Here is a 20,198-nt window from a genome sequence, read left to right as displayed (position 1 = left end):
TGTTATCAGCAAACAGTTTCTTTAAAGTGTAGGTTGGATAGTAATTGAGTATTAACATAATTTAATTATACATTAATGAATAAAGCTTCAGAAACCTCTGAATCTAATATTAAATAATTGTTCTTTAAACTGTTAGGTGGATAAATTAATTGAATATAATCAAATTATATAAAGTATATTGAGTATAATTAAATTATATTAAGTATATTAAGCATACTAATCAATACTCAATTGATTTATCCAACTTAACAGTTTAAAGAAAAAATGATTTAATAACAAGTCGATGCTAAAGCAAAAAAACAACAAAATTCCACATCCACTCATGATAAAATCTCTGAGCAAACTATGAATAAAGGAAGACCTCCTTATCATGACGAAAAACATCTGCCAAAAAATTTAGACCTAACATTGATATATAGGTAAAGAAGTGAATACTTTATCTGTAAGACCAGGAGCAAGTAAGGAAATTCGCTGTCAGCACTCCTATTAAACCTCACACTGAAAGAACAACACAGTACTAGGCAAGTAAAAATAGATTTAAGACATACAGTCAGAAAAGAAAGAAATCTTTTCCAATTTGCAGAAATTAGAAATAGATTGTTATATACAATATAAGCTTAAGGAATCTTCAAAAATATTGCTAGAACTAATTGTTGAGTGTAACACAGTCAAAGGATTAAAGAAAAACACCCCAAATCAAATCTTATAAGCATATTAGCAATAAACATTTGGAAACCAAAATTTTTTTAAAAATGTACAACAGCTCCAAAACTATCATACTTAGGTGCCAATCAAGCAAAATTTATGTATGATATCTGAATGTTGAAAACTACAAGGATCTGATAACAAAAACAAAAGAAGACTTTAGTAAATACGAAGTCATACCATGGGCCAGGCGCGGTGGTTCATGCCTATAATCCCAGCACTTTGGGAGGCCGAAGTGGGTGGATCACGAGGTCAGGAGATCAAGACCATCCTGGCTAACATGGTGAGACCCCCGTCTCCACTAAAAATACAAAAAAATTTGCCAGGCATGGTGGCGGGCGCCTGTAGTCCCAGCGACTCGGGAGGCTGAGGAAGGACAATGGCGTGAACCCGGGAGGCAGAGCTTGTAGTGAGCTGAGATCACATCACTGCACTCCAGCATGGGCCACAGAGCAAGACTCCGTCTCAAAAACAAAACAAAACAAAACAAAACAAAACAAAACAAACCCATATTTGTAACCATCTTTTGCATAAAGTCATTCTTGTTATTCATTCATTCATTTAACAAAAGCATATTGATGTCCCAAACACTAGGCCAACAACAACAACGACAACAAAAACAAGAACATACCATGTTAATATATTTGTAGACTCAAGATAGGAAAAAAGTAAAATTCTTTCAAAACTAATATAAAGCTCATTCACAATTGTGATTAAAATCCCAGCTTGATATGTTTGTGTAGACAAATTGTTGTGAAACTTTAAATGGAAGGCAAATAAATTATAATTTCTAGAACCCTTTTGTAAAAGAACAGGTGGATAAATGATACTACCTGATTTTAAGTGCATTGTCAATGCACTGTGATATTTTGAAAGAAATGTTTCCTGAGCAGTAGGTCTCAGCTGTGGGACTTACTATAAAGTTGTTCTAAAGCTGTGCTAATATGGCACCCTAGAAAAGATAAAATTATAATGGCAGGGAAAGAAGTGGTGGTTGTCAGTGGTTAGAGGTTGAAAGAGGAAGTGACTACAAAGGGATTAGAGAGTGATTTGGGGTGAAAGAACAATTCTGTATACTGACTGTAGTAGTGCCAAGATGAATCTATGTATACGTTAAAATTCACAGAATTCTACAATTAAAAAAGTGAATTTTACTGTATGTTAACTTGAAAACAAACATGCAAATATTAAAAATCATATTGATAGTTAAAAAAATTGTCATTGTGTTTTGTAACAATTACAATCAGATTCAATAAGCTGATGCTCTGAAACAGCCCATCCTCCTGGAGAAGTCAGTTCCTGATTGTTCTAAAGCAGAAAAACATTTTTAATTCTGCCTATTTGAAGGAATCATGACTCTTCTTCAAGGAATGCCTGTTTCTACTTCAGTTCATCAGACTCTTCTCTTTATTTAAATCATTGCTCTGATCTACCCAAAGTATTCTGAAGATTCCTTCACTTCCTACTGTTTGTCTTTGTTATGAACTTCAGATTGCACTTCATGTTCCTGAGACACCGAAAATGAGGGCCATGTTTCAGCTCATAGTGCTACATATTTTGAAAAAAGCATTGTGATATCCTGCTGTTAAAAATTCACTGGCAAACCTGAGGGAGAATTAAAGTAATTAATTAATAAAAATAATTTATTATAGAACAAGATGTATGGATAAAGTAGGCAGAAAGTGAAATTCAGACATAGCTATCTGAAACTGCTTTGAGTTTAGTACAGAATGAGAGACTAAAATATTTAGAAGTCAGGTCTTCCTATTCCTAGGATACCTTTTTCAAAACCTTAGAACACTGAAATTTTGTTTGCTGTACTGAAACATGTATCTAAAAATATCAGCTTCCAACCAAGATGCAGAAACATGTACCCAATTTATCTTAGCACCTGAAACAGCTAAAAATATCAGAAACATTGCATAAAACAACTGTTTTTCAAGACTTTGTGCATCAGTCAATGAAATCATTCAATAGAAATTCCTAAAATATGGGGGGAAATGAGGTGAGTCCTGCTGTCTCAGCTTACTGTCTAGAGAGAGTTTCCAGATTGCAGCACAGGAATGAGGATCCCAGTTGGAGTTTAGAGGTCTCCTGAGTGAGGAGGTAGGGCTAGTAGTACAGAGAAGTGGATATTGGCTAAAGTTTACAGGGCACAGTGCCAGACAGGACTGAGTGGCAAAGTGAGGATTCCCTGAGATTTGCAGTAATTAACCCTGTAGTCTCCAGATGAGTACTGATGAGTGCACCCATGAGAGGAAACTAACTGAGGCCAGGGAAAGAACTATGCAAAAGAATCGGGAGGAACAACTTTCAAGCTCAAACAGAGCAAAAAAAAGTTTATATTCTCATGAGCCAGAATAAAACCAACTCCTAATGCATGACAGATAAGGAATGCAGAAACATTCTTATCTCATGGGTGAGGCAAAGAAAGTCCAGAACTATTCTGATCAAACTTAACAAAGCTTAAAGGCATAGACTGAAGGATTAAACTGTTTCCAAGTAGTTCATCTGTATTTCCAGAAAAAAAAAGGTCTAAAATATTGAAAAGAACAACAAAAAAGCAGATAAAGAGGTAACATTTATAACATCTAGTATCCAAGCTAAAATTATTATGAAAAGAAGCAGGAAATATAAGCTATAATGAGGATAAAATATAACTGGCCGAAAATTAGCCCAGGAATAACACAGATGATAGTACACAATAACATTAAATCACTTATTATGACGGCATTCCATGCAACCAAAAATCTAGATGAAAGACTGATCATGTTGAAGACTTCATAGAAATTTAACTTATTTTTATTTTTATTTTCAGTTCTGGGGTAGGTATTTAAAAAATCATGTGTCTACGTAATCCTAAAACCATAAAAACCCTAGAAGAAAACCTAGGCAATACCATTCAGGACATAGGCATGGGCAAGGACTTCACGTCTAAAACACCAAAAGCAATGGCAACAAAAGCCAAAATTGACAAATGGGATCTAAGTAAACTAAAGAGCTTCTGCACAGCAAAAGAAACTACCATCAGAGTGAACAGGCAACCTACAGAATGGGAGAAAATTTTCGCAACCTACTCATCTGACAAAAGGCTAATATCCAGAATCTACAATGAACTCAAACAAATTTACAAGAAAAAAACAAACAACCCCATCAAAAAGTGGGCAAAGGATATGAACAGACACTTCTCAAAAGAAGACATTTATGCAGCCAAACGACACATGAAAAAATGCTCATCATCACTGGCCATCAGAGAAATGCAAATCAAAACCACAATGAGATACCATCTCACACCAGTTAGAATGGCAATCATTAAAAAGTCAGGAAACAACAGGTGCTGGAGAGGATGTGGAGAAATAGGAACACTTTTACACTGTTGGTGGGACTGTAAACTAGTTCAACCATTGTGGAAGTCAGTGTGGCAATTCCTCAGGGATCTAGAATTAGAAATACCATTTGACCCAGCCATCGCATTACTGGGCATATACCCAAAGGATAATAAATCATGCTGCTCTAAAGACACATGCACACGTATGCTTATTGCAGCACTATTCACAATAGCAAAGACTTGGAACCAACCCAAATGTCCAACAACGATAGACTGAATTAGGAATATGTGGCACATATACACCATGGAATACTATGCAGCCATAAAAAATAATGAGTTCATGTCCTTTGTAGGGACATGGATGAAACTGGAAACCATCATTCTCAGCAAACTATCGCAAGGACAAAAAACCAAACACCGCATGTTCTCACTCATAGGTGGGAATTGAACAATGAGAACACATGGACACAGGAAAGGGAACATCACACTCCAGGGACTGTTGTGGGGTGGGGGGAGGGGGGAAGGATAGCATTAGGAGATATACCTAATGCTAAATGATGAGTTAATGGGTGCAGTACACCAACATGGCACATGTATACATATGTAACAAATCTACACATTGTGCACATGTACCCTAAAACTTAAAGTATAATAATAATAAAATTTAAAAAAAACATGTGTCTACATATTAAAAGCTAAAGCGCTTGAAATGAAGACTTCAGCAGAATGAACAGTGGATTAAACATTGCCAAAGAAAAGATTAGTAAACTAGAACGTGTAATAAGAGAGAATATCCAAAAATTAATATAAAAAGGAAAAAAAGGAAAGAAAATGATCAAAAATGAAAGATAAGATTATTTTTTTGAAAACTATCCAGAAAGTGAAAGCTCAAGATCAGTTGAGAACATTCAAGTAGCCTATATATGTGAAATTGGAGTCCCAAAGGGATGTGGGACAGAGAACAATATGTGAACATCTAATGACTAAAACTTCTAAATTTGTTAAAAATGATCAACCAAGGTCATCGGCAAAACCTGGGTACAAGTATGATGAAGAAAGCTTCACCAAGGTATACCTTGGTATCCATACTGCGTCAGAAAAGTGATAAAGCAAAAATCTCTAAGAATCTGGGGGTGACTGGTCGGATGGGATACTTTATGTACAGAGGAACAAAATGTCAGAGGAGTTTCTATCTAAAAAACTCAGGCAAATATAATGATTTATAATTTTTATAGTATTGAAAGAATAAAGTCTGTTAATTTAGAATTCTATATCCAGCAAAAATGTATTTTATATATAAAAGTAAAATAAAGGTTTTCTCAGACATACAGTAGGTGAACTGAATCCTTAACAACGGAAGTGCACTACAAGTAATGCTAAAGGATCTGGGAACTTATACCAGATAGAAATCTGGATTTACATGAAGTATTGAAAAGCCTTGCGAATAGTAACTATGTAGATAAATATAAAATACTTTTTTCTAGTAACTTTAACATTAATTTTAATGTAATAATTTATGTGAGCTAATTGGAAGTTTGAATCTATACAGTGTGTGTACGTGTGTGTGTGTGTGTGTGTGTGTGTGTGCATGTGTGTGTATGCATAGCTCAGTTGTTGGGGGAAGAATAATGTCTCTTCCCAAAGATGTCAATGCCCTAACACCTGGCCATCTACGAACACACTAAACATCATGATGTAAAAAGTCTTTGCAGGTGTTTTTTAAGGTTACCGAAATTAAGTGAGGAAATTATCATGAATTATCTAGGCAAGACCAATCACATGATCCCCTTTTCATCTGATATTAAAAGCAGAGATTTCTCTTCAGCTGTAAGAAAAAGAGGAAGGCAGAAGAGATGCAGCAGAAGAGAGATGTGTCGGAAATGTTCCAAGTATGGGTTGGATTTTACATACTGCTGCTGGCACAGAGCTTTAGAGATTCCCATTCAAGGATCAGAAAGGAGTTGCTCAACGGTAAAGGCAGCCTCCTGCAGGTGACTTCAAGCAAGCAAGCAGGACCTCAGTCCAACAGAAGAGAGGCTGAATTCTGCCAAAAACCTGAATGACACTAGGAAGGATTCTGCCCCAGAGCCTCCCGAAAAGATCATAGTCCTGCTGACCCCTGGATTGTGATCTTATAATATACTGAGCAGATCCCAGCAGAGCCTACGTGGACTTCTGACCTAATAATTAAATTCTGCTGTTTTGAGCCACAAAATTTGTTGTAATTTGTTGGAGCAGAAATAGAAAACTATTATGAGTTTCATGATTAATGTAAAAATATCTGATAAACTTAGCACAAAGGCTGGAGGGGGTATTTTTTACATTATATGTGAAGTAGTGCAACATCATTTAAAAAAAGACTGAAAACCACGTACTAAAAAAAGAATGAGTTATAGTTAATGAGACAAAATAGGAAATTAATTGATTCATTAAAATATTCAAAAATAAGAAACAGAAGAAAAATAAAACTATGAGCAGATATCAGACAATACATAGCAAGATGGTAGGCTTAAACCCAATTACGTCAATAACATATTCAATGTGCAGCACTCTAATTCAAAGGTAGAGACTGTCAGAATGGATTAAAAAAAACAACTGTATACATCCTACAAAAACCCACTTTAAATATAGATAAATGCTTATTTGCAATGACATGGATAGAACTGGAGATCATTACGTTAAGTGAAATAAGCCAGGCACAGAAAAGCAAACATTGCATGTTCTCACTTATTTGTAGGATCTAAACATCATAGCAATTGAATTCAGAGAACAGAGAGTACAAAGATGATTAACAGGGGCTGGGAATTGTGGTGGGGGCTTGGAGGAGGAGGTAGGGATGGTAAATTAGTACAAAAATAGAAAGAATCAATAAGACTTACTGTTTGATACCATAACGGGGTGACTATAGTCAATAACAATGCAATTGTACATTTTAAAATTTCTTAGAGTGTAACTGGATTGTTTTTATCTCAAAGGAAAAATGCTTGAGGGGATAGATACCCCATTCTCATGTGAATGTGCTTCTTTCACATTGCATCCTTGTATCAGAAAATCTTATGTACCCCATAAATATATATGCCTACTATGTACCCTCAAAATTAAAATATGTTAAAATTAAAAGAAAGGAAAAAAGATACTCCATGTAAACCTTAATGCAAAAAATTCTGGGGTAGATTGCTAATACTCAGGTATTGGAGCAAATATTATCTGGGATAAACAACCAATTCCTAATGAGAAAGACGTCAATTCATCAGAGGACATCATGATTCTAAACTTTTATCTATATAATAAGAGAGCTTAAAAATACATGAAGAATAAACTGATACAACTGTGAAAAGAAATAGACAAATCCTTAATTTTATTAGAGTTTAAACAGCTATTTCTTAATAACTAATAGAGAAAGTAGGTAAAAAAGATACAGAAGACTTAACACTACCAATTGACTGTAACCTAACTGATAATTACCAAAACATTAACCAGCATCAACAAAATACACATTCTTTTTAAGTGCATCAGGAATATACTTGAAATGCTCTAAATCACAATATGTTCTCTGACCTCATTAGAATCAGATTAGAAATTCATGACAGAACTATATCTGGAAAATCCACATATAATTGGAAGCTAAGTGACATACTTCCAAATGCTTCATGGGATAAATAATAAATCAAAAGGGAAATTACAAAACATTTTAAAATGAATGGCAATGTATATGCAATATATCAAAATTTGTGAAATAAAGCTGAAGTAGACATACAGGGAATTATTCAGCACTGAATGCATGCATTAGAAGAGAAGAAAGATTTCAAATCACTATTATCAGGTTTAACCTTAAGAAAACAGAAAAAAAGATCAATATACCCCCAAATAAGCCAGAAAGACAAAATAATAAAGATCAGATGGCAGGCTGATAAAATAGGAAAAGGAAAAACAAATATAAAATCAAGAAAAACCAAAAGCTGTTTCTTTGAGAGATCAATATAACTAATAAAACTCTATCCAGTCTGATTAGAAAGGAGACAGAGAAAAATTCATTATTAATAAAAAATCTTAGTAATCTAGGAAAAGGTCACTTTCTCAACTTGATTTTAAAAATCCCTGAAAAGCCTATATCTAAAAACATTTGATATTAAAAGAATGAATGCCCTGTCTCCCAAAGTTTATGGACAAGGCCAAGTGTGTTCAATTGTATCACTTCTATTCACCAGGAGAGTCTGTCTACCCAGTATAATAAACGAAAGTGGAAAAACATACAGATTGGAAAGGAATAAGTAAAAGTGTCTTTATTCATAGTGATATTATTATTTTTATTGTTATTATTATTATTCTTATTTGAGACAAAGTCTTGCTCTATCGCCCAGGCTGGAGTGCATTGGTATAATCTTGGCTCACTGCAACTTCCGCCTCGCGCGTTCAAGCAATTCTCATGCCTTAGCCTCCCGAGTATCTGGGATTACAGTTGCCCACCACCAAGCTCAGCTAATTTTTGTATTTTTAATACAGACAGGAGTACACCATGTTGACCAGGCTGGTTTTGAACTCCTGACCTCAGGTGATCCACCTGCCTTGGCCTCCCAAAGTGCTGGGATTACAGGCGTGAGCCACTGCGCCTGACCCACAGTGATATTATTATTTATGTAGAGAATTCTATGGAACTATAAGGTAATTATGAACTACTATAATAAATGAATTTAGTACATTTCAGAATATATTATCTATCTTTATGATGTTACAATTAACCATTAAAACAAAATGCGGTTTACAATAGCATCAAAATATATGGAATAATTAGAGATAAATCTGACAAAAGATGAGTTAGGACTGCATAAAAAACACTTAAGAACACTGCTGCACACACGCGGCGGGCGGTAGCGGGATTCTGCCGCGTGCGCTTTCCCGCCCCGCCTCGCCTAGCCTAGTCCTGCGCTCGCCACGCCTCGGGCTGTCCGTTGGGCCACGCAGACCGCGCTGCGCTCGCTCAGTCGCGGCTCTGCGTGCCCCACCTCCTCGCTAGTTTTTTCTAGAGCCCAGGCTCCGCCCGTTTCCCGCTTCCAGGGCCCGGTTCGTCCCGCCCCCAGCCGTCCCTCTCCTCTGCACCCCTACTGCTTCTGCTTTGAAGGCGGAGGCTCCATGTTGTCCCCTCAGCGAGTGGCAGCAGCTGCCTCAAGAGGAGCAGGTGATGCCATGGAGAGCAGCAAGCCTGGTCCAGTGCAGGTTGTTTTGGTTCAGAAAGATCAACATTCCTTTGAGTTAGATGAGAAAGCCTTGGCCAGCATCCTCTTGCAGGACCACATCCGAGATCTTGATGTGGTGGTGGTTTCAGTGACCGGTGCCTTCCGAAAGGGCAAGTCCTTCATTCTGGATTTTATGCTACGATACTTATATTCTCAGAAGGAAAGTGGCCATTCAAATTGGTTGGGTGACCCAGAAGAACCGTTAACAGGATTTTCATGGAGAGGGGGATCTGATCCAGAAACCACTGGGATTCAGATCTGGAGTGAAGTTTTCACTGTGGAGAAGCCAGGTGGGAAGAAGTTTGCAGTTGTTTTGATGGATACCCGGGGGGGCATTTGATAGCCAGTCAACTGTGAAAGACTGTGCTACCATCTTTGCTCTAAGCACTATGACTAGTTCTGTTCAGATTTATAATTTATCCCAGAACATTCAAGAAGATGATCTTCAACAGCTGCAGCTCTTCACAGAATACGGTCGTCTGGCAATGGATGAAATTTTCCAAAAGCCTTTCCAGACACTGATGTTTTTGGTTAGAGACTGGAGTTTCCCTTATGAATATAGCTATGGACTCCAAGGAGGAATGGCATTTTTTGGATAAGCGTTTACAGGTGGAGGAACATCAACATGAAGAAATTCAGAATGTTCGAAATCACATTCACTCATGTTTCTCCGATGTCACCCGCTTTCTCTTACCACATCCAGGACTCCAGGTGGCCACAAGCCCTGACTTTGAGGGGAAATTAAAAGATATTGCTGGTGAATTCAAAGAGCAGTTACAGGCACTGATACTGTATGTATTAAACCCATCTAAGTTAATGGAAAAGGAGATCAATGGCTCAAAGGTCGCCTGTCGGGGACTACTGGAGTTTTTTAAGGCATATATTAAAATTTATCAAGGAGAAGATCTGCCTCACCCCAAGTCCATGCTTCAGGCCACTGCTGAAGCCAACAATTTAGCAGGTGTAGCCTCTGCCAAGGACATTTATTATAAGAACATGAAGGAAGTTTGTGGGGGAGAGAAACCTTATTTCTCTCCAGACATTCTAGAGGAGAAGCACTGTGAATTCAAACGACTTGCTCTGGACCATTGTAAGAAGACCAACAAGATGGGTGGGAAGGATTTCAGCTTTCGTTACCAGCAGGAGCTGGAAGAGGAAATCAAGGAATTAAATTATATGAGAACTTCTGCAAGCACAATGGTAGCAAGAACGTCTTCAGCACCTTCCGAACCCCTGCAGTGCTGTTCACGGGCATTGTACCTTTGTACGTAGCCTCAGGCCTCACTGGCTTCATAAGTCTTGAGGTTGTAGCCAAGTTGTTCAACTGTATGGTTGGACTACTGTTAATAGCGCTCCTCACCTGGGGCTACATCAGGTATTCTGGTCAATATCGTGAGCTGGGTGGAGCTATTGATTTTGGTGCTGCATATGTGTTGGAGCAGGCTTCTTCTTGTATCGGTAATTCCACTCAGGCCACTATGAGGGATGCAGTTGTTGGAAGACCACCCATAGATAAAAAAGCTCAATAGCATCTTAATATGAAGATCAAACAAGAACACAAGGAGCCCCTACTGATTGCTGGGTTTCTGCCAAGGCCACAGGTTCATATCCAGAGGAATGGCAGATCTGAGACGATCCAGGAAGAGCTAAAACATGGCCCTGTAGTAAATGAGCAGACCTCTCCTGTGGTTTCAAATTATTAAACACACTTCCATTTCTCTTGGAAGCATTTCTTTTCCTTGCTGTTATAGATGCAAGCCTGTGTCTATTTTCATATTACTCTGCTTTGTGCACTTTATGGAGGAGGAAGCTAGAGGAAAAATGGAAATGCAGGTTTTAAGTTCTTTATGTGCCACTTAGTGCCTTTTAAGATTGATTCCATGGTTTTGCAGACACGATGGGGGGGTGGATGGAGGATAACCTCATGAAAGTTGCCATTTTGGGGTGAAACTTGTCATTTCTTCTATACTTTACTCTTTTGAGAAGGATTCCTTTTTTTTTTTTTTTTTGAGTTGGAGTCTCACTTTGTCGCCAGGCTTGAGTGCAGTGGTGCGATCTTGGCTCACTGCAACCTCTGCCTGCTGGGTTCAAGCAATTCTCCTGCCTCAGCCTCCCGAGTAGCTGAGACTACCGGTGTACACCACCATGCCCAGCTATTGTTTTTGTATTTTTAGTAGAGATAGAGTTTCACCATGTTGGCCGGGATGGTCTCAGTCTCTTGACCTTGTTATCTGCCCGCCTTGACCTCCCAAAATGCTGGGATTACAGGCGTGAGCCACCGTGCCCAGCCAAGAAGGATTCCTTTTTTAAAATTTACAAAACTTGGAGAAACTTCAGAACTAAAGACTAACTGAAAATGATGTCATTACACTTGAAAAAAATTTAAAATAGGGAATCCTGTTGCCATATAGTGTGGAAAAATCATGTCATATTTAAATATACCATACTCTGAAATGTGAGGTTTTTACCCAGTAGGCTGACAGTTTTGTTGCAACTTGCTCTATTTTTTTTTTTTTTTTTTGGTCCCTATAGCTTCTTTCTAGAAAAAGAGGCAAACATGCCTTGAAAAGCCAGAGTGGCTAATAATAAAAGGAATGAGCTAGATACTTTAAGAAAAAGCTAAGTTTAAATGAACCATGTGACCTCTGCTAAGTCACTTGAACTTGTGCCTTGGTCAGGTTCACTGTAGGTTTACATATGTATGTGTGTTTTACACAACTCTTGTAATTGTCATTTGAGGGGTTTTGTTTTTGAGAGTTCTGCATAAGAACAGAACTTTATTAAGGATTAGAGGGACGATACCACCAAATATTACTGCGTTTAATTGATGTCTAATTTCATGTGGCTTAGCAGCAATTAATAACCTGATTTAAGGTCTTTATTCAGAATGTTAATTTGCATTCTCTGCCCTGTCTAATGTTCTTAATAATGAAGCTAAAATTAACCCATTTTACTTAGTGAATTACCTATTTAATTTTACTTTGGCTAGTCTGCTAGCTTTAAGATAGCTTTGGCTTAGCAAGGAGCAAAGTCCTACCCAAATATAAACAATATCTAGAAGTATCTAAGAGTTCTTTTTTTCTATTTACCTTGATTAGGAGATAAAAAAGTTTTATCTGTTAGTTGCTTTTCCTTTTGGAATTATTGTGGATTTTAAAACTTAAAACTTGCCTGCAAGTATTTATATAAACATTCAGGTATATAAGCCTTAATTTCTGAGATAATTTAACTTTTGTTATGGGAGGGAGGTAAGAGTGTAAATTTTATAGACGTGAAGGTAAGATCTGAGTGTAAACTTTATATACATGAAGTATGAATGGAAGGTAGAAAAAAAGAAAGTCCCTTTTCGCATGTAATCTCTATCAAAGAATTTTCTTTTGACACTTTACTGCTTAAGTATTTTTATAAGTCCTAAATTCCCAGCATATTATGTTTCATATTTATATGCCATCTTGCAAATAGTTCTTGCTATTTTATTCACTTGCTGTTACACTTTAGAAAAATTCCAGCTTGTTTACTTGCATTTATCAGTGATGCCAAGCTTTGACTGTTAACTTGAAAGCTTGCTTCTGAAATGTTGGTGCATTTTCAGGTGACCTCTTATCTCTCTGAAAGTTCATACCTATTAGCAGTCTCTATAAATATTGACATACTTAGCTTTTAATACATTCTATAAGTAAATTTATAGATTTCAGAATAACTGTCAAAAAATGGTAAGAAGGGGTGATGTGTCGAAAGCTCATACTAAAGTATTAGGTCAGTTTAAAAAAAGTGATACTGTATGATTTAATGAAATCTTAAGATTCAGTTACTATTTAAATTCACCATTTCTGTTTTGGTCTTATAAAGAGACCTTGGTTTAATTATCCAGAGGAAGTCCCCCTCACCTTTTTTTTTTTTTTTTCTTAGTTCTGCTTCTGGAAAGTGTTTTATAAAGTTTTCTCAGTGAGGGTTCTTAAGAGTTTTCTTTGGCCTCTTTTCTCTCAACAGTAAATTGATGATTTTATAACAACTTTTTCAATAAAAGATACATTATCATTACTGGCTATAAATCATCCTGGGGAGATTTATAACCAGCTTGAAAATAATGTCTTTTACTTCTCTCACCTTTTACTTGTGGTTCAGACACTCAGACTGCGCGTGTTTGTGTCGTGTCTGTTGCTCTGCCGCTTTCCATGCAGGCATTTTTAATTTTGCACAATCCTAACAATATATGGAACTCATTCCTATGAATATATAAAAGGAGGCTTCCAAAATTTTCTATTAAAATATTTCAGGATAAATTAAGTGTTAATAATTTGAAAAAATAATTTCAATAAGCTGCTTATAGTAAAAATGGTAGAATCAGAGTTTTCATTCTTTCACTGAGAAATCTTTCTGTAAGATTGGCTCATAGATAAAATGAGACAAACTATTATGTATGATAAAACACCTTCAGAGTCATGCCTTGTTTATTTATTTTATTTTATTTTATTTTATTTTTTGAGACAGAGGTCTCGCTCTGTCGCCCAGGTTGAAGTGCAGTGGTGCAATCTCGCTCACTGCAACCTCCACCTCCCAGGTTCAACCGATTCTCCTGTCTCAGCTTCCTGAGTAGCTGGGACTACAGGTGTACACCACCATGCCTGGCTAATTTTTGTTTTTTTACTAGAGGTGGGGTTTTGCCATGTTGGCCAGGCTGGTCTCAAACTCCTGACCTCAGATGATCTACTCCTCCCAGCCTCCCAAAGTGCTGGGATTTCAGGCCTGAGCCACCCTGCCCAGCTGAGTCATGCCTTATTTTCGTAGTATACCAAGAAATGTTCTATGGAAGTTTACGTTTTAACACCTCTTTTATACTTGGTAAAATTGCCTGTGTTTCGCTTTAATCTTTTTTTTTTTTTTGAGACGGACTCTTGTACTGTTGCCCAGGATCAAGTGCAGTGGTGCAATCTTGGCTCACAACAACCTCCACCTCCTGGGTTCAAGTGATTCTTCTGCCTCAGCCTCCCAAATAGCAGGGATTACATGCATGTGCGACCACACCTGGCTTATTTTTGTATTTTTAGTAGAGACAGGGCTTCGCCATGTTGACCAGGCTGGTCTCAACTCCTCGGGGAATCCGCCTACCTTGGCCTTTCAGAGTGCTGGGATTACAGGCGTGAGCCACTGGAACCTGGCCTTGTTTTGCTTTATTTTTTCTCTTACCTGAAGTAAAGCACTTTGGTCAAACAGACACAAAAATACTGCCTTGTACTGGTGGTTGGTTTCATTAGTGGATCACACACAGTGTTCTACTTGGTGTGTAAAATGGTGCCTTGGATAGGGTGAGTTTGGATAAGTATGTATGTGTGAGTTATAGCAAAATTAAGTAGGTTGAATCAAGTCCATGCAAAAGCAATAAAACAGGTAGTTTTAATTTTCTGCTAGGTTCTTTTAAAAAATGATGTAACATATGGAAGTCTTCATAGAACTTTTTTCTTTCCTGGAACTATTGAAATGTAACTTAGGATGATTTGATGTTCCATCTCAAGTTGTCAGCATGGCTGTGTCATTATGGCTTACACATGTTTTATCTAACAAAATTCTAGTCAAAGGATAAGGGCATAATGAAGACAAGCTTCAGTTATGAAAGTACAAACTATTTGTGTGATTAATTTTTTAAAATGACATTAAGAAGCCCATTGTAAAAGAATATTTGCAGTCAAATGATTTTTCTTGTTTCAAGTCCTGTTGTAGCTATGTTTTGGGTAGTGGTTCTCATCTACCTTGGAGTGCATAAGACTTACCTAGCAGGCTTGTTTAAAAAGTTCAGATTCCCAGCTTTGTACCCAGGGATTGCCTCAGGTAATATCGGCTGTGGTCCTGGAGTCATCACTTTTATAAATAGTGGTTCAGAGACCACAGAGAGAGACTGCTTCATCGAATGGGAAGTACCAAGGAGAAGGTACAATTCTGTATTGTCTGGAGGCAAGTGGACACTTTGTACGTGAGGTTTAGAATAGGTGGTCTCTTGCCAGTACAATCCCCAGGCGTTTCTGTGTTCAGAAGTAGTAAGAATGCCTTTAATTCAGAGGATTATCTAAGCTCCTTAAAGCTGTTTTTCTCCATTGTCATAGTGCCTTCTCTGAAAAACGAATGTACAAGTATCCTATTTTCTAACATGTAATTAGGATTTTTTAAAAGCAATTTTTGATAGTTTTTCTTTTAAAAAGTAAAATTCAGCACTGTGACTTGAACCCCCAAATCTTTCACATACAGGTGAAACATTAAGCCACAAATAAAAATAATGAACAAGAAGGAAGACAAGATCCTAATTTCTGTCATTAGTGACCTAAGTACCCCATATCAGAAACTTTGCAAAACAGATCTAGGGACAGAAGGGTTTTGAAAGACATTTTTCTTTGGGGAGGAATTTCGTGTGCCAGAACTACAGTTTAAATGTAGTGTTTTTACGAGCAAGGGAAGGTAGCATTGATTCCCAAAGCTTTCTAATTAGATACATGCTTTCATGGATGTAAGCCTTAAAGGAGTTAATGCTAATCTTGTACATACACAAATTTTCCTCAGGTTTCTTTTTTACTTTAAAAAATGATTTGTTAAAAGTACTTTCTGCTAGACCCTTGCCTTCGAGTGGCTTTGAAATTTAATATAGTTTTTAAAAAGTGCAATGGGATGAGATTATGCTGTTAGTATATTAAAAGCATGTTTCTGTTTTACTCCAATTTGTAAGATCATTTAATGGAATAAAGATCACAACACCAAAAAAAAAAAAAAAAAAAAAAAAAGAACACTGCTGAGAGAAATTAAAGAGACTTGAATATACAGAGATTTTCTGTGTTTCTGGAACAGAAGGATCAATAATGTCAAGAAGACAATTCTTCTCAAATGGTATTTCATGTTCTCACTCATAGGCAGGAATTGAACAATGAGAACACATGGACACAGGAAGGGGAACATCACACTCCGGGGACTGTTGTGGGGTGGGGGGAGGAGGGAGGGGGGAGGGACAGCATTAGGAGATATACCTAATGCTAAATGACGAGTTAATGGGTGCAGCACACCAACATGGCACATGGATACATATGTAACAAACCTGCACATTGTGCACATGTACCCTAAAACTTAAAGTATAGTAATAATAATAAAAAAAAGACAATTCTTCTCAAAGTGATCTATAGCTTCAACACAATTCTAATCAAAGTTATGGTAGTGGGTGTGTATGTGTGTGTTAGTGCATATGTGTGTGTAAAAATTGAAAGCTTGATTCTAAAATTAATATGGAAATGAACAGAACCTAGAGTATTTTATTCTATATTAAAACTACATTGAAAAGATGAACAAAGTTGGAGGACTTATAATACATTATTCCAACTTATAACGGCTTTTGTTGGTGTAAAGGGACAAATAAATAGATCAATGGAACAGAATAGATTCCCTAAAACACATATATTAAAATATATTTTAAATAATGAAAAGGCAATTCTGTTGCTAAAGTATGGTCTTTTTAGCCAATGATGAAAAATTGGACATTCACATGCCAAAAAAATACAACAAACCAAACAAAACGTTTCGCCAATTTGTCACAATATCGTAAGAAATTAATAAAAAATTCTCATAAACCTAAACTTAAAAACTACAAAACTTCTAGAAAGAAGAATTGGGGAAAATCTTAGTATTCACATATTTGTTTTACACAATACATTCGTAGATTTGAAACAATAAGCACGATTCATATGAAAAAAGAAAAATTAAACCTCATCAACATCTTTCAACCACTGAAAGGCAGTGGTTAAAAAATGGAAAGACAAGCCACAGATTGGATAAAAATATTTCTAAATCACATATTTGATAAGTGGATTACATTCAAAATACATAAAGAATTCAGTAAACTCAATAATAAGAAAACAGCCCAGTTAAAACTAGGTTAAATATTTGAAAAGACATTTTACCAAAAATGATCAATGCTGAGTTGTATATGAGAAGATGTTTAACATCCTGAGGCATTAGGGAAATGCAAATTAAATCCACAACATGAAATCACTAAACATGTATTAGGATGTCTAAACATAAAGTCCTGAGTATGTGAAGTTTGGTGAGGATGTGGAGCAAGTGAAATACCTGTACACTGCTTTGGGGAAGGTAAAATAGTACAATCACTTTGGAAAACTTTTAGGAAGTGGTTTTTAAAAGTGATAAACACACACTTGGCATGTGATCCAGCCATTACCTCTCACAGGTATTTAACCAAGAGATATAAAAACATGCCCATACCAAGATTAATATATAAATGTGTATATATTTTTAAGCCAAAAATCTGAAACTTCCCAAAAGCCATTTTGGTGAATGGGTAAGAAAATTGTGAAATATTCTTAAAATTGAATATTAACAGCAATAAAAAGGGATGACATATTATGGCATGGGATAACATAAATGAATCTCAAAATAATTTTTGAGTGAAAAATGGGTAAGAATCCACTTAAAAGAGAATATATATTACATGGTTATATAACATTTTTAGAAAGTATTATGGATAATAGATATATTCACTATAGTCATTATCTTTTTTAGCATTTCATAAAGTTGACTATGTTTTCATTTCCATTTCTGACTTCCTTTGAAAGCTTTATATTCTTTTTTTTTTTTCAACTTTAGATACAGGGGTACGTGTGCAGGTTTGTTACATGGGCATATTACACCCAAGCAGTTTGCATAGCACCCAAAAGGTCGTTCTTCAGCCCTGGCCTCCCCTTCTCCCTCCCTGCTCTAGTATTCTGCAGTGTCTGTGTTTCCCATGTGGAGGTTCATGTGTGTTCAAGGATTAGCCCTTACTTGTAAGTGAAAATATGTGGTATTGGTTTTCAGTTCTTGCACTAGATCACTTATGATTATGGTCTCCAGCTTCATCCATGTTGCTGTAAAGGACATGACTTCATTCTTTTTATGGCTGCATAGTATTCCATGGTGCATAGGTAACACATTTTATTTATCCAATCCAATATTGATGGGAATCTAGGTTGATTCCATGTGTGTACTATTGTGAATAGTGCAGTGATGAACACACACGTCTCTATGCCTTTTTGGTATAATGATCTATATTCCTTTGGGTATATACCCAGTAAAGAGATTGCTGGGTTGAATAGTATATCTGTTTTAAGTTTCTTAAGAAGTCTCCAAACTGCTTTCCACAGTGGCTGAACTGATTTAGATTTCCAACAATAGTTATATACATTCCCTTTTTTCTGCAGCCTTCAACATCTGTTGCTTTTATGACTTTTTAATAATAGCCTTCTGAGTGGTGTGAGATGGTATCTCATTGTGGTTTTGATTTGCATTTATCTGATGATTAGTGATGATAAGCATAACCAAAACAACGTGGTACTGGTACAGAAAAAAACAGACACATAGTTCAATGGAACAGAATAGAAAAATCACACGCTTAGAATCATTTCAGCTTCAACAAGGCCCCAAAAAACAAGCACTGGGTAAAGAACTCCCTATTCAGTAAATAGTGCTGGGATAACTGGCTGGTCATACACAGAACATTGAAACTGGACCCCTACCCTTCATCACATACAAAAATAAACTCAAGATGGTTTAAAGATTTAAATAAAAGACCACGAACTATAAAAATCCTAAAAGAAAACCTAAGAAATACCCTTCTAGACATCCAATTTTGCAAAAATTTTTGGCTGAGTCCCCAGAAACAACTGCAACAAAATAAAAATTGACAAGTTGGGCCCAAATAAACTAAAAAGCTCTTGCACAGCAAAAGAAGCGATCAATAGAATAAACAGACAACTTACAGAATGGGAGGAAATATTCACAAAGTATGCCTCCAACAAATATCTAATATCTAGAGTCTCTAAGGAACTTAAACAGATCATCAAGCAAAAAACAAACAACCTCATTTAAAAAAAATGGGCAGAGGACATGAACAAATGCTTCTCAAAAGAAGATATATTCACTATCCGTGGTGATTATTTTTCAGACACACAAACACATGTCTATATATACATACATTAATAAATATATGTTGAAATTTTAAATCTATGCAGTTTACTGTACATGACAAACTGTTAAAATACATGCAAGATATCTGGAAGTGCATTACTAGATTGGTAGTTTAAGGAGGAAATGTCCTAAGATAATAGTAAAACAACTTGGATTATATAATCTAAAGGGATAGAGAAAAAAACTAAGTAGTAATAATCATGAAATAAAATATCTTTGTGATTGAGATAATCACACATTTGCACAAAATAATTAAAAATTGAAGAAATCTTTCCAGAAGTTATAGACTGCCTCCTATATGCAAATCTCTAAGGTATACCTTAAGGTTATAAAATATCACCTTTTTCCTTGAAGGATTAATGGTGTTATCTGTGAGATAATGTCACACATAAATGGATAATTTCAAGTCAGTGTGAAAGGTACATTGTTAAAGAGACTGTTGGAATGGGGTTGGTTTCTGGATCAGCTGGAAAAGTTCTATCAATATCTTCAAAGATATGTGGATGACTTTTGGCCAAGGTAAGGACATTGGAATTTATGATGGACCAGAAAGTTTCCTGGCAACCTCCAAAGTCATTTTCTGCACTGATAGTTTGGACTTATCCTAAACAATTTGTGAAGCTTGGCTAAATGACTTAAAGACCTCTAACTGAGAGTCTCTTTGAGGTGCCTCATTCAGATCTTCGTGGTTCAAGGTGAACATACACATCATCTTGTTTGCAAATAGGGCCCTTGGAAATCTTGTGCAGGGGATTGTCTCTCAAAGGCCTAATACTTTGCATTCTTTTTCTCTGGCTGCACCATATCCTTTTTTTAAGAATAGGGCATTTACATGACTGTACAGTCAGCCCCCTGTATCCCCAGGTTCTGCATCTGAGGATTCAACGAAGCAGGGATTAAAAATATTTTTAAAAATCATTTAAAATACCAATACAGCA

At 36.3% G+C, this 20,198-nt stretch overlaps 1 protein-coding gene and 1 pseudogene across 5 annotated transcripts in view; one reads left to right on the top strand and one right to left on the bottom strand.

Moving 5' to 3' along the window:
• Positions 1 to 20,198, bottom strand: part of NCAM2 (neural cell adhesion molecule 2) — a 562,762-nt gene that overhangs the window by 224,556 nt on the left and 318,008 nt on the right. The window lies entirely within an intron of this gene.
• Positions 9,148 to 10,852, top strand: LOC100590957 (annotated as a pseudogene).

The sequence above is a fragment of the Nomascus leucogenys genome, chromosome 25, assembly GCF_006542625.1.
Source record: "Nomascus leucogenys isolate Asia chromosome 25, Asia_NLE_v1, whole genome shotgun sequence".
Taxonomy (NCBI): Eukaryota; Metazoa; Chordata; class Mammalia; order Primates; family Hylobatidae; genus Nomascus; species Nomascus leucogenys.
This window is presented reverse-complemented; position numbering and strand designations above follow the sequence as displayed.